At 38.7% G+C, this 12,018-nt stretch overlaps 1 protein-coding gene across 4 annotated transcripts in view; it reads right to left on the bottom strand.

The window, feature by feature from the left end:
- Positions 1-12,018, bottom strand: part of CNOT4 (CCR4-NOT transcription complex subunit 4) — a 153,324-nt gene that overhangs the window by 20,911 nt on the left and 120,395 nt on the right. The gene's annotated exons all lie outside the window — the stretch shown is intronic.

The following is a 12,018-nucleotide window of genomic DNA, read 5'->3' as shown; positions in this document are numbered from 1 at the left end:
TAGCTTTTGATTGTTTAGTGGCAATAAAATATTTTTACTGGGGCAGAAGTTTCTCTTCAGGCTTACATTCAGATGAAAGTATTTTGCTTCCTATACAGCAAATCTCTTTATGGTTATATATCTATTGAAATTCCTGAGATTGCTGATGTTCATAATTTTCCAAATGAAAAGACTCTCAAGTTATCTAAAAGTTATTTAAAACATCAAACCCAGTTCTTTACTGCATTTGATTACACAGCACACTTTTATTTCAATAGTGAAGATCAGTCAGTCTTATCTTTTTCTAAAAGATGGCTCCTATCAGCATCAAATTGTCTTAAGCATTTAAATCAACATAACAAAAATCCCAAATAAGAATAAAATTTTCACTTTTCTGAAACATCGTTTTAATTGACAGATTCTTCGTAATCTAGTTATAAGCTTCATTTTTAGAGAGTACTTTTTAGGCATTAAACGATGATTTACTTTAATTTCAGAAGAAAAATTATTTCAGAAAATGATATAACTTCATTATTTTATAAAACTAAATGAAAAGGAGATGGATATAGTCATGGTGATAAACATTTCCAATACAACAGACCAAACATACATCTTTAAGAGTTCTTTCCCATTGTGCTAGTTACCCAAAACAAGAGACATTTATTAAGGTTTTCAGATTTGTTTAAAACAAATGTCTGTTTTTTAAAATAAGCATTTATATTCTGAAATTCAACTATTTTAGCTATGTAAAATGTGTGATTAAAAAATAAGGCTGGGGAAACTAAAACGCACATTACTAAGTAGAAGACGACAATCTGAAAAAGCTACATTAGTTTTAAAACTAATCTGTACTTTCTAAAAACGACCCTGAAACGCCTCTGTGTGCCACCTGTTCATCACCCAGATCATCAACTGGGTTCATCCACTGTAACATATCTGCTCTGGTGGGGGGGTGCTTATAATGGAGAACACTGTGCATGTGACAGGGGCAGGGAATGTAATGAGAAGTCTCTGTACCTTCCACTCAATTTTGCTGTGAACCTAAAATAGCTCTAAACAATAGTCTGTTTTTTAAAAAGACGATTTTGCTTTTTTTTCCTCCTTACAGTATATTCACATACTAGGGGAAATACAAACATTTTGTTTTCAATTTGCAAATGGTGTCTCAATCTAAAAGGAATTAAGTCTTAATAACACATCTTTTCCAGACCTATATGATGATACTCCTGTGGAAGACAGAGTTTCAGAAGACCCTGCATTCAAAAATTCATATGCTCATCACATCACTCGGGGGCCTTAGTTTAAAAATCATTTAATATATAATTATTTAAGTGTTCATCCTTAGCTATAATTTATAGTTGAATTAGGGACAGATTGCCAGAGACAATCTTGACAGAACCAATTCTCAGTCAATGTTGAATTCTATTTCAAAAGAAGAAAGGCAAAAAAGAATAGATGAAAATATTTTCAAATACAAATCAGAAACAGCAATATTCTTACTTCAGATATGCTAGAGCTATAAACTGAATTAGAACTGCTTTACTGAAAAAAAATTTATTAAAAACCACATTTGTAAAACTTTGAATTTTAGTCATATTGTTGAGCAGTGTTGACTTTTTATAAGAGCTAGAATTATCTTAGAAGTTGGGGGAACTGAAAAATGCCCAAGTTTTACAATGTCAAAAATCTTTATTGATTCAGAATTTTACAGTGCTGTGGTCATTCCCCAATCTGCTCCAAAATCCAGACTATCATTTCTGTTTAAATGTGTTGTTTTGATTTAAAAGAGAGAGGGCTAGGCGCAGTGGGTCACGCTTATAATCCCAGCACTTTGGGAGGCCGAAGCAGGCGGATCATCTGAGGTTGGGAGTTTGAGACCAGCCTGGTCAACAAGGTGAAACCCTGTCTCTACTAAAAATACAAAACTTAGCCAAGCGTGTTGGCCTGCACCTGTAATCCCAGCTACTTGGGAGGTTGAGGCAGGAGACTCACTTGAACCTGGGAGACGGAGGTTGCAGTGAGCCAACATTGCGCCACTACCCTCCAGCCTGGGTGACGGAGTGTCTCAAACAAAATAAAAATAAGAGAGGCAGAAGGAGGAAAAAAAATATATATATATACTCATTTAGGATCAAAGGCAGTTTGGAATAAGCTGAAAGGTGAGTAAGAGTAGTTACTGGGGAGACAGAGGGTCTGCTGACTCTGGTAATTGAGTAAAAAGACTGAGAAAACACTTAGTAGACTGATGGGGAGAGACCTCTCTCCTTTGAAGAATAAGGCTAGGGGAAACTAAAACGCACATTGAAGAGGGAAAACTGGCTAGGCACCGTGGCTCATGCCTGTAATCACAGCACTTTGGGAGGCCAAGGCGCATGGATCACTTGAGATCAGGAGTTTCAGACCAGCCTCGGTAACAAGGCAAAACCTGTCTAGAATACAAAAACTAGCCAGGCGTGGTGGTGTGTGAACGTAGCCCCAGCTACCTGGGGGGCTGAGGTGGGAGGATCACTTGAGCCAGGAAGGTCGAGGTTGCAGTAAGCCGTGTTTGCACCACTGCACTCCAACCTGGGCAACATGGGGAAACCCTGTCTCAAAAAAAAAAAAAAAAAAGAAGAAGAAGAAGAAAAGGGAAAATTCAGGCCTGTCAGGGATCCAGTAGGAAAATCATACAGGTAGTGTACATTAAGATTTAGTCATGATCTCCTTGCTAATTGTGGTAAATTACATGGAGAAAGAAATTTCTTTGACCAAAGAAAAAGAAACTGGACAGAGAGGTGAACGCAAGCTATCAGAAGGAGACTCATAATAGTCAATAGTTAAAACCTGAAAGCAAGTTACAAAACAAAGGTTGCAGGGCTTTGTGTGTTTATTTGGAGATTATATAAAATCCTTGCTTATTTTAATAATATGCTTCATTTCAATTAGTCACTACCATTTAAAATGCAGGTGAGGTCTTACGAGTTTACATCTATCAACAATGGGCAGACTAGAAACCAAGATATGTTACAATTGTCTGGAACCAGGGGAAGACTACGGGTAGATTAATTAGTAAATGTTAAGTTTAGAAGGAAAAGGAAACCTATCTGGTAGCAAATCTTACTCTAAACGGGTCTGGGGGAAGTAGGGTATGTGTGTGCATATATGTGTGTGTGTGTGTGTGTATATATATGTATATCAGCCATCCATAATCATGAATTTTACTAGAAACTAACATTTTTAACAAAGAAAACCCAAGTGGAACTATGGCTGTAACCAAACATTCAGTTTAAGGCCAATGACAAAACTTCCTACTTGGCTGATGAAGTCATAACCCAGGGAATCTTTTACCTTTAGCTGGATACTAAACATACAGATGTAATAAAGGAAAAAATAAAAATAAATAAATAGTTGTCAGACTTCTTACAAATGCCAACATATAACATGACAATGTTTTAGAACAACCCACTAAAGTTCTAGATCACTACTTTCAGTTACATCGATACATTATTTCTGTATGCAAGCGTGATAAGAGTGTAGACGCTAGTGCAGTCCTTAGGCCAAGATCTCACTATATTAAGAAACAGTGCTAGGCTACAAAAGTTGATTGCAGATTTCTTGCATTTCTTCTTGGAGATGGTGACAGCATTATCATCTTTAAATCCTTGTGGAGCTCTGCCTGTTTTCCTTATGCTGAAAACAACTTCCTTGATTGGAAAAAAAAAAAAAAAAATCAAAAGATATGCTATCATTCTACATGGTGTAGCACAGGATAGCTCTTCTTCAAAGATGAATCTGAGATCACACCTTTAGTGTGTATGTAATACATCTTAGTGCCATTACTACAATTTTTTTCCATTTTGTAATATTAGAGATGTCACCAGTCTAGAGGTTATGTGTGTTGGCCCCTAAATTCTCTTTGGTACTGCAGAAAAATCCTGCGTAAATTAAACTTCACCTGTTTTACTCTTTTAGTTCTAACACTGGTAATTATGTAGTTACCGTAAGTTTATTTTAAGAGTACCTGCAAGGTTACAATTTTTTCCCCTGCTAAAGTTACTCTAAGATCACTGGGCCACATTTAACACAGGGCAGCTTTGAAAACCTACAGGATCTGTGACAACAGCTGCCAGCTGGTGGTCATTTTGAAAGCCTTCAAATTCATTGTTTGCAATGATATTCACAGTTGTAAGCCCTTGACTTGAGAGAACTACTATAATTAAACTGTAAGACACAACAATGTTTACAGAAGAGACAGATTCTGAATCTTAAAAGTTTTTTCCTCCACTGAGTTACAAGCATGAAAGCACATTTACATGGTGAGGGCTAAAGAAATTGTTAGAATGTGACTATAGACAAATCTCAATCCTTTGAAGCCTTGTTTATTATCATCGTTATTACTTGGTCTTTAGAAGGATTGTTAGACTATATTTATTTATTCATAGCTCTGAAGTGTCATGATTCCAAAACAAATCATTTTTAAATTATCCTTTCCTTGGGTTTTCCCAAAGACTGTGTCATAGATGGGTATCTCAGTGGTGGGATTGGAATTTGATGAGGAAAAGCTATGAAATATCTGTTCAGAAAAAACATGACCAGGGTGAAGTGGGCACCAGTATTACAACCTTATTGCATTTAAATAGGGTCTTTGGTTCCTTCAAAAAATAATTGGAGAAAGACAATAAAAATATGGCATTTATCCTGAAGATACGAATTAATTGGGACACAGCAAGAATAAATACATGAATAGACATAGGTCATAGGTCACCGAAATGACCTGAGACATCTTCCTCTGCTACATTCATTAAGTGGAGGATTTAACTGAAAATTGCTTTATACAAAAACACACACACGGCCGGGCGCGGTGGCTCAAGCCTGTAATCCCAGCACTTTGGGAGGCCGAGACGGGCGGATCACGAGGTCAGGAGATCGAGACCATCCTGGCTAACACGGTGAAACCCCCGTCTCTACTAAAAAAAAAATACAAAAAACTAGCCGGGCGAGGTGGCGAGCGCCTGTAGTCCCAGTTACTCGGAAGGCTGAGGCAGGAGAATGGCATAAACCCAGGAGGCGGAGCTTGCAGTGAGCTGAGATCCGGCCACTGCACTCCAGCCTGGGCGACAGAGCGAGACTCCGTCTCAAAAAAAAAAAACAAACAAAAAAAACACACACACACATTCAACTGCACATGCATACAGAGAGCTAGGCTTATGGTTTACCTTTGCTAAACAAACGCTTTCTTACATAATGCTAATTAAATGTCATGAAGACAGTAAGACTGTTACTAGCATTTCAAAGCTATTTAGAGTTGCTTCAAACATTTTTACCACTCAGAAAAGCAAATCTCCTAAGTGTCTCTTGCCTTGAGCTCCTTGCATTGCCCCCCACCACCTTTTTAAAAGGGTGTATAAAAGTTGCTTGATTCGGCCGGGCGCGATGGCTCAAGCCTGTAATCCCAGCACTTTGGGAGGCCGAGACGGGCGGATCATGAGGTCAGGAGATCGAGACCATCCTGGCTAACACGGTGAAACCCCGTCTCTACTAAAAATACAAAAAATTAGCTGGGCGAGGTGGCGGGCGCCTGTAGTCCCAGCTACTCGGGAGGCTGAGGCAGGAGAACGGCGTGAACCCGGGAGGCGGAGGTTGCAGTGAGCTGAGATCCGGCCACTGCACTCCAGCCTGGGCGACAGAGCAAGACTCCGTCTCAAAAAAAGTTGCTTGATTCACAAGCTTAGGTTGCAGTAGTACTGCTGTGCAGAAATACGGAATATTTTAAGGTTTAATATTTGCCTTTTAGCCTACTGGGTAAAACACAGAGTCTAGAAGCAGCTATTACCACACAGCCCCAACAAGGAACAGACTAAAATTCTTTCAGCAGAGTAGGTTACTTATTCTGCTCTTTTACCATTGAGATAATTAAAGAATGGTACTGGGTCACTGCATCATACACTTTAAAATAATTAATTGAATGTTACGTGAATTTCACCCACTATAAAAAAGAAAGAAAGGTAATGGGTGCATTAAAGGTTTTATAAATTATGTAAGAGGAAAAAGCATTTTGGGATGTTGCTTTGTAACAGCACAATAGTGGGTCTAAGCACCCAACAGGAGCTGGAATAACAAAATTGTTATGAGCACAGTATGTTCCAGGGTCAGCTTGGAGCTTCCAGGAACCTTTAGAATAAAGGTAAAGTGGGCTAAGACAGTGAAGTCAATAGCTGCCTTAGGAAGTGTGGTCAAGAGGAACCTGGAGAAAAGGAACTGGTTCTCAAGGTCAACAACTTCAAGCTGTTTCATGGAACATCTGGGTACTTCAGTCCATTTCTCAAGTGGCTTAGGTTACTTAGGCTTGTTCTCAGTTCTAGGTACCTAAACTCGATCTCTGTATAAGTCAAACCCAGAGAAGACTCTCTAAAAGACCAAAAAACAGAGTACAATCTTCTTAATGCTTCTTGAATTATCAAGAGTGATTCTATGGCAATAGCCCCTGACTGAGAAGTGGAAGGCTAGTATGACCAGCAACGTTAGGTGGCTCGATTACAACTCACAGAAGCAAATCACAGGGTGGTAAGGAGGTCCAAGGAGCAGTGGCTTCTCAATCCATCAGCAAGGTTTCACAAACAGTATTCTTGAGCACTGATTTGTACTTTGAAGCATTATCCTTTTTAAATGTCACAGTTGGTATTGCAGCTGACATATATGGAGTGAGTTTTAAAATACTTTATTAGAAAACTAAGGTTGCTTCCAAACTGGGAATATTTGCTATTAACAGACTAGGAGAAACAAAAACAAAAACAAAAAAAAAAAAAAACACAGCTGACCCCAGGTATCTGGGCTGGGGTTTTCACATCTGTGGATTCAACCAACCTCGAATAGATAATATTTTTTTAAAAACTGTGTAATTTATTAAGCACGCAGATTTTTTTGTCATTAGTCTCTTAAACAATATAGTATCACAACTATTTACATAGCACTTACATTGTAATAGGTATTAGAAGTAATCTAGAGATTATTTAAAATATACAGCCTCCCATATATGTGCAGGTCATATGCAAATACTACACTATCTTATATTGAGGACTTGAGAATCCGAGAATTTTGCTATCTGTGCAACCAATCCCCTACAGATACCTAGGGATAACAGTATACAGTATCTTCACCCTGCTCTACCACCTCTTCAGCAATTTTTTCCTAGAGGTCACCTCCTAAGTACACAAAACATAAGAAACAAGGTAAATTAGCCCAATATTTTGTAGATTTTATTTATTCATATAGTACATTCTCTTTGGGGGAAATTATCAAAATATTTTTATAACCTGTTACAATAAAATTATTATCTCTACTGTTCACCAATACTTTATTTTTAATTCTTATTTGATATATAAATAAAGCAGAATGACCTACCTAAACCAACTATGTAAGAAGAGATACTTTCCCTTCATAGGTGGAAGCCCATTTTTAAGAAAGCTTTCCAGTTTGTCTTTGAGTTTGGGAGAAGCTATATTACCTGTAATAAGGGCTCCACAACTACCAAACTCATCATACACCATACCTAAACCCTCTGTCTAAATCTTTCACATCATAAGTAACATTTCTACCAATCCTTCACACTCACTGGGGCTTGATTACTTACACCTGTCTCATCTCATCCCTGGCTTTTCCTGGTCCTCCACAGCACTCTGCTTCCATGTCCTCCTACCATGCTTTGAGGAAGGAAGTTTTCCTTTCATCATTTTCAACTCACTGGAAACCTGATCCAGGATTCCCCAGGTGCCCAACTGCGGATGCACGGAATTGCTTCCAGGCTTTCTACAACTCTGTCTCTCACATAATTTGACTTCCTACACTCATGAAAAGACTGGAGGAGAGAGTACAAACGGTTACAAAAGACAAGCTTCTTTCCAACCTCCAGCCCTCTCCTTTCTCTGGTTCTCAATCATCCATTTAGCACTGAGTGGTTATCACAGTGGCCACAGTCTCCCAGTTATCATTCCCTTAGCAACACTAACATGTTCTTTGTCATTGTCAAAATCTAAAATCATTCAACTCCCTTCCACATCACTCACACCATTTCTTCACAGGAAACTGCCTTAATAGACTCTTCTTGGCACAAGATCATGCATTTCATTGTGGTCTTCTTGAATGTCTCTACGTCTTTGTCTTTTTCCCCTTTTAACCAAACTCTCAATATTCGCTTTTTCCACTCATGCTTTGTGCTAAACCAGAGGAACATACAAAACCATATATGTTTGAACTTGAGAGATCTTTAAGCTGACTCTTATCTTGCTTTATATAAAAACATACAGCAAGTATTTACAATGCATTTCTGGGCTTATTCTCACAGAAGACTTTTTTTTTTTTTTTTTACATCTCCTTCTTTAACAAGCTCCCAATTCCACTTTCACCCCCATTTTCAAACAATAATGCCTTTTAGTAATTACTCATATGAGCCCTTTCCTCAATTCTCATCTTTCTCTTTCTCCAGGTTCTTCTTGCTCTTACAAGTCACAGAGGAAGATACAGCCCACCTCTCTTTTTTCTTTTCTTTTTTTTTTTTGAGATGGAGTCTCGCTCTGTCACCCAGGCTGGAGTGCAGTGGCGTGATCTCTGCTCACTGCAAGCTCCGCCTCCTGGGTTCACGCCGTTCTCCCGCCTCAGCCTCCTGAGTAGCTGGGACTACAGACGCCCGCCACCACGCCCGGCTAATTTTTTTTGTATTTTTAGTAGAAATGGGGTTTCACCGTGTTAGCCAGGATGGTCTCGATCTCCTGACCTCGTGATCCGCCTGCCTCGGCCTCCCAAAGTGCTGGGATTACAGGCGTGAGCCACCGTGCCTGGCTGCCCACCTCTCTTAAGCTAACCCACATGCTCCTCTCAGGAGCTTATCTCTTCCCACCAAAGACATCTGTTATCCTACTGAATGAGCTATCTTCTCTTCAGCACTGCCAATCTCTTCCTCTCAGTTGGCTCTGTATGGTCTGCCTTTAAATATTTAGGTTCTTCTTCTCTCTTATATTAAAGCAATGCCTTCTAAGATCTACCACCCACCTAGTTAGCATCTTATTTTTCTCTTCAACTTTGTTGTCAAATGTCTTAACACTAAGTAGTCACTGATTGCTGCATACATATTCTTGGCATTTCCTCATTCATCCTAAAACGATGGGCTTCCATTCTGTACCTTTCTCTGAAAGTTATAGTTTTAAAGATCATCAGAGATCTAACCATATCTGAAGGCCTTTTCTCAGCTCTTATGCTTTCCAATTTCTAATTCATAGTTCTTCTCCATTCCAACCACTACTGTGCTAGTCTAGGCCAACTTATTTGCACTGGCCAGCAATGGCATATTACTGGAATTACTTTCTAACTGGTCCTAATTGCAATCAAATCTATTACCCAATTACTCTTCTTAAAATGCTATGATCAAGCTACATTTTTGCCAAGAACTTATAGTTCTCTACCACTGACCACATTCGCATCAAGACTAAACTCTTCTGGTTTTCAAGGCTTTAAGCATACTTATCCAAGCTTACCTGTACCTGAATACCCCAACTGATCTCCTTACTGCCCTATCCCAACCCCTACAGGCCACTGTAAGATTTCAAAGCAACGGCAATTTGTTCCTCTCTTGTCTTTCTGAGGCAATGCCTCTGTGGGAGCACCTATGGACCTGTGTCACAGCAGACCAGAGCTCTGGCAGTCTTGACAGTGCCTAGAACACCGTACAAATAGGAGCCATGTCAGTGGAAACGTGTAGAGGTAAAATGCATTAAAGTTGTTTTCTTTAAAGGAACACCTACACAGAAGGCTCTACTTAATTCCCAGGATGCTAAGAGAAAGAGACATGAGCTCACACACACGTGGAATAATGAACGTATGTCTTTCCTAGCGAGGTTTTTTCACCTCCCTCCAAATTATCACAAATTTTAAAATCTGAAATATAAGTATTCAATACCCTTTGTTGCCACTATCAGAGCAGTTACTGAGAGATGATAAATAATAAAATGAGTTTGGACTGCTATGGTGGTTCCTGTGATTAAAATATTATCAAGACCTGATAGAAATAATGTGAAATATAATTGTCACTAGAATTATCCTTGATGATAGGGTCTGTATTTTATTCAACCTTATATCTCTCAAGATCTAGTTCAAGTCACTATACAGAATAGGTACTCAAATATTTAATTAATGCTTTGTCAAAATAAGCGGAGAGTACACAAAAGTGGCATGTGGAAAACGAAAACTCAATAATAGGATGAAAAGGCAAGCATTATTAGTCAAAAAATATTTTCTAATGGAATCTTAGAGAAAATAAAGAGGCACTTATAATTCATCATACAACGAAAATCATTCAGTACAGGACTCTAATCCCTAAAGTGGCACTAAAAACATTTCAAGGCAGCTGTTCTTTTTTTTTTTTTTTTTTTTTTTTGATAGGAGAAGCGTGTCACCAAATCCTTCACAAATCTAACAACTATGGATCTTCTCCCCAGAAAAAAATGGACATACGTACATGCACACAAACCCACAATTTTGTATGTACTCTCAAAAGTCTGTGCTCCAGGTTAAAAATTCCTGTGTTAAGGGAAAAGCTAGTCACTTTATAAAGGTTAAGGGTATAAAAGTGTATTAAGTTTGCCTTGCACATGATGCATCATGCAGGAATTTAACAACAACAACAAAACCTGAAGCTTTTAAAGAATTTGTCATTCTTCTGTCATTTTGGTTTCAATTTGCTTGCTATGTGAAGTGCTGGCTTCTTTTATGTGTTGTACAATTTCTTCTGTCCTTTAGTGTAAAATTAATTATGACTATGATTTTAAGACTTCAGTTTTTAGAAAATAACCATATTTAAATAAAATATTAGGTAAGCAAAAAGGTGAAGTTTACAAGGAAGGTCTAGGGATTACAAAGTGAGTCAAAAGATCATGTTTAGCCATTCTATGCAAAAATTTAGAAGTCAAAGTCTAATTGCCCAAAAAGCATTTTCCTGATTTATGGTGTGCATGTAAGTGGGAGTGGGGAGGGGAAGCAGGCGGGGAGATCATTTTGGGATTTTATTTAGGGCTCTGGCAAATCTGGGCAAACTACCTGATGATTTTTCCACACTGGCTATGAATGAGAAAGGAAAGAAGCCTCATTTAACAGGTATATCTCTCAACACCAAGCAGCAAATGGAACTAACCACTTGCTATCGCTTTGTAAGAAGATCCAGGCAATGAAAGGGTAACACTGAAGGCTGGAGGAAGCTTTGAGCTAGTAAGCATCATTATAAGGAGCCAGAGTTTGTTATAATAACAAGGCCCAGGAGCCTCAGCCCCACAGGAGACATAAATGAAGTCCTGGCCTCTTACAGTAAAAAATGAAAACCATAATTAAATTAAGCTATAGTAAAAGGCTGATGTTTAATAAGTCTACAGTATTTTATTGGTATTTTCCAAATTGGCAATGTTCTTGTAATCACTTCTAGATAGAAATTAGCGATTGAGCCGGGCGCGGTGGCTCAAGCCTGTAATCCCAGCACTTTGGGAGGCCGAGACGGGCGGATCACGAGGTCAGGAGATCGAGACCATCCTGGCTAATACGCTGAAACCCCGTCTCTACTAAAAAATACAAAAAAACTAGCCGGGCGACGAGGCGGGCGCCTGTAGTCCCAGCTACTCGGGAGGCTGAGACAGGAGAATGGCGTGAACCCGGGAGGCGGAGCTTGCAGTGAGCTGAGAGCTGGCCACAGCACTCCAGCCTGGGCCGCAGAGCAAAACTCCGTCTCAAAAAAAAAAAAAAAAAAAAAAGAAATTAGCGATTGATATTTACGCTGAATTTTTCAAAAATAACTTAAATGGCTAGACAATTCGCTGCTTCTACAGCCTCAGTTAACCAAATCTAAGGATATCTAAGAATAGATTTTTGTTTACCTCACTGTACCTTGGGATAAAGTCATTTAATTTGTCACATTATATCTAGTAGAAAGTAATCCAATTTTATACAGAGGTAACCTTGAAAACTCCAACATGACATTAAGTACCATCTCCTAATAACATGTTCTATTATTATTTTCAATCTCCA

Source organism: Rhinopithecus roxellana, chromosome 6 (genome assembly GCF_007565055.1).
Source record: "Rhinopithecus roxellana isolate Shanxi Qingling chromosome 6, ASM756505v1, whole genome shotgun sequence".
Taxonomy (NCBI): domain Eukaryota; kingdom Metazoa; phylum Chordata; class Mammalia; order Primates; family Cercopithecidae; genus Rhinopithecus; species Rhinopithecus roxellana.
This window is presented reverse-complemented; position numbering and strand designations above follow the sequence as displayed.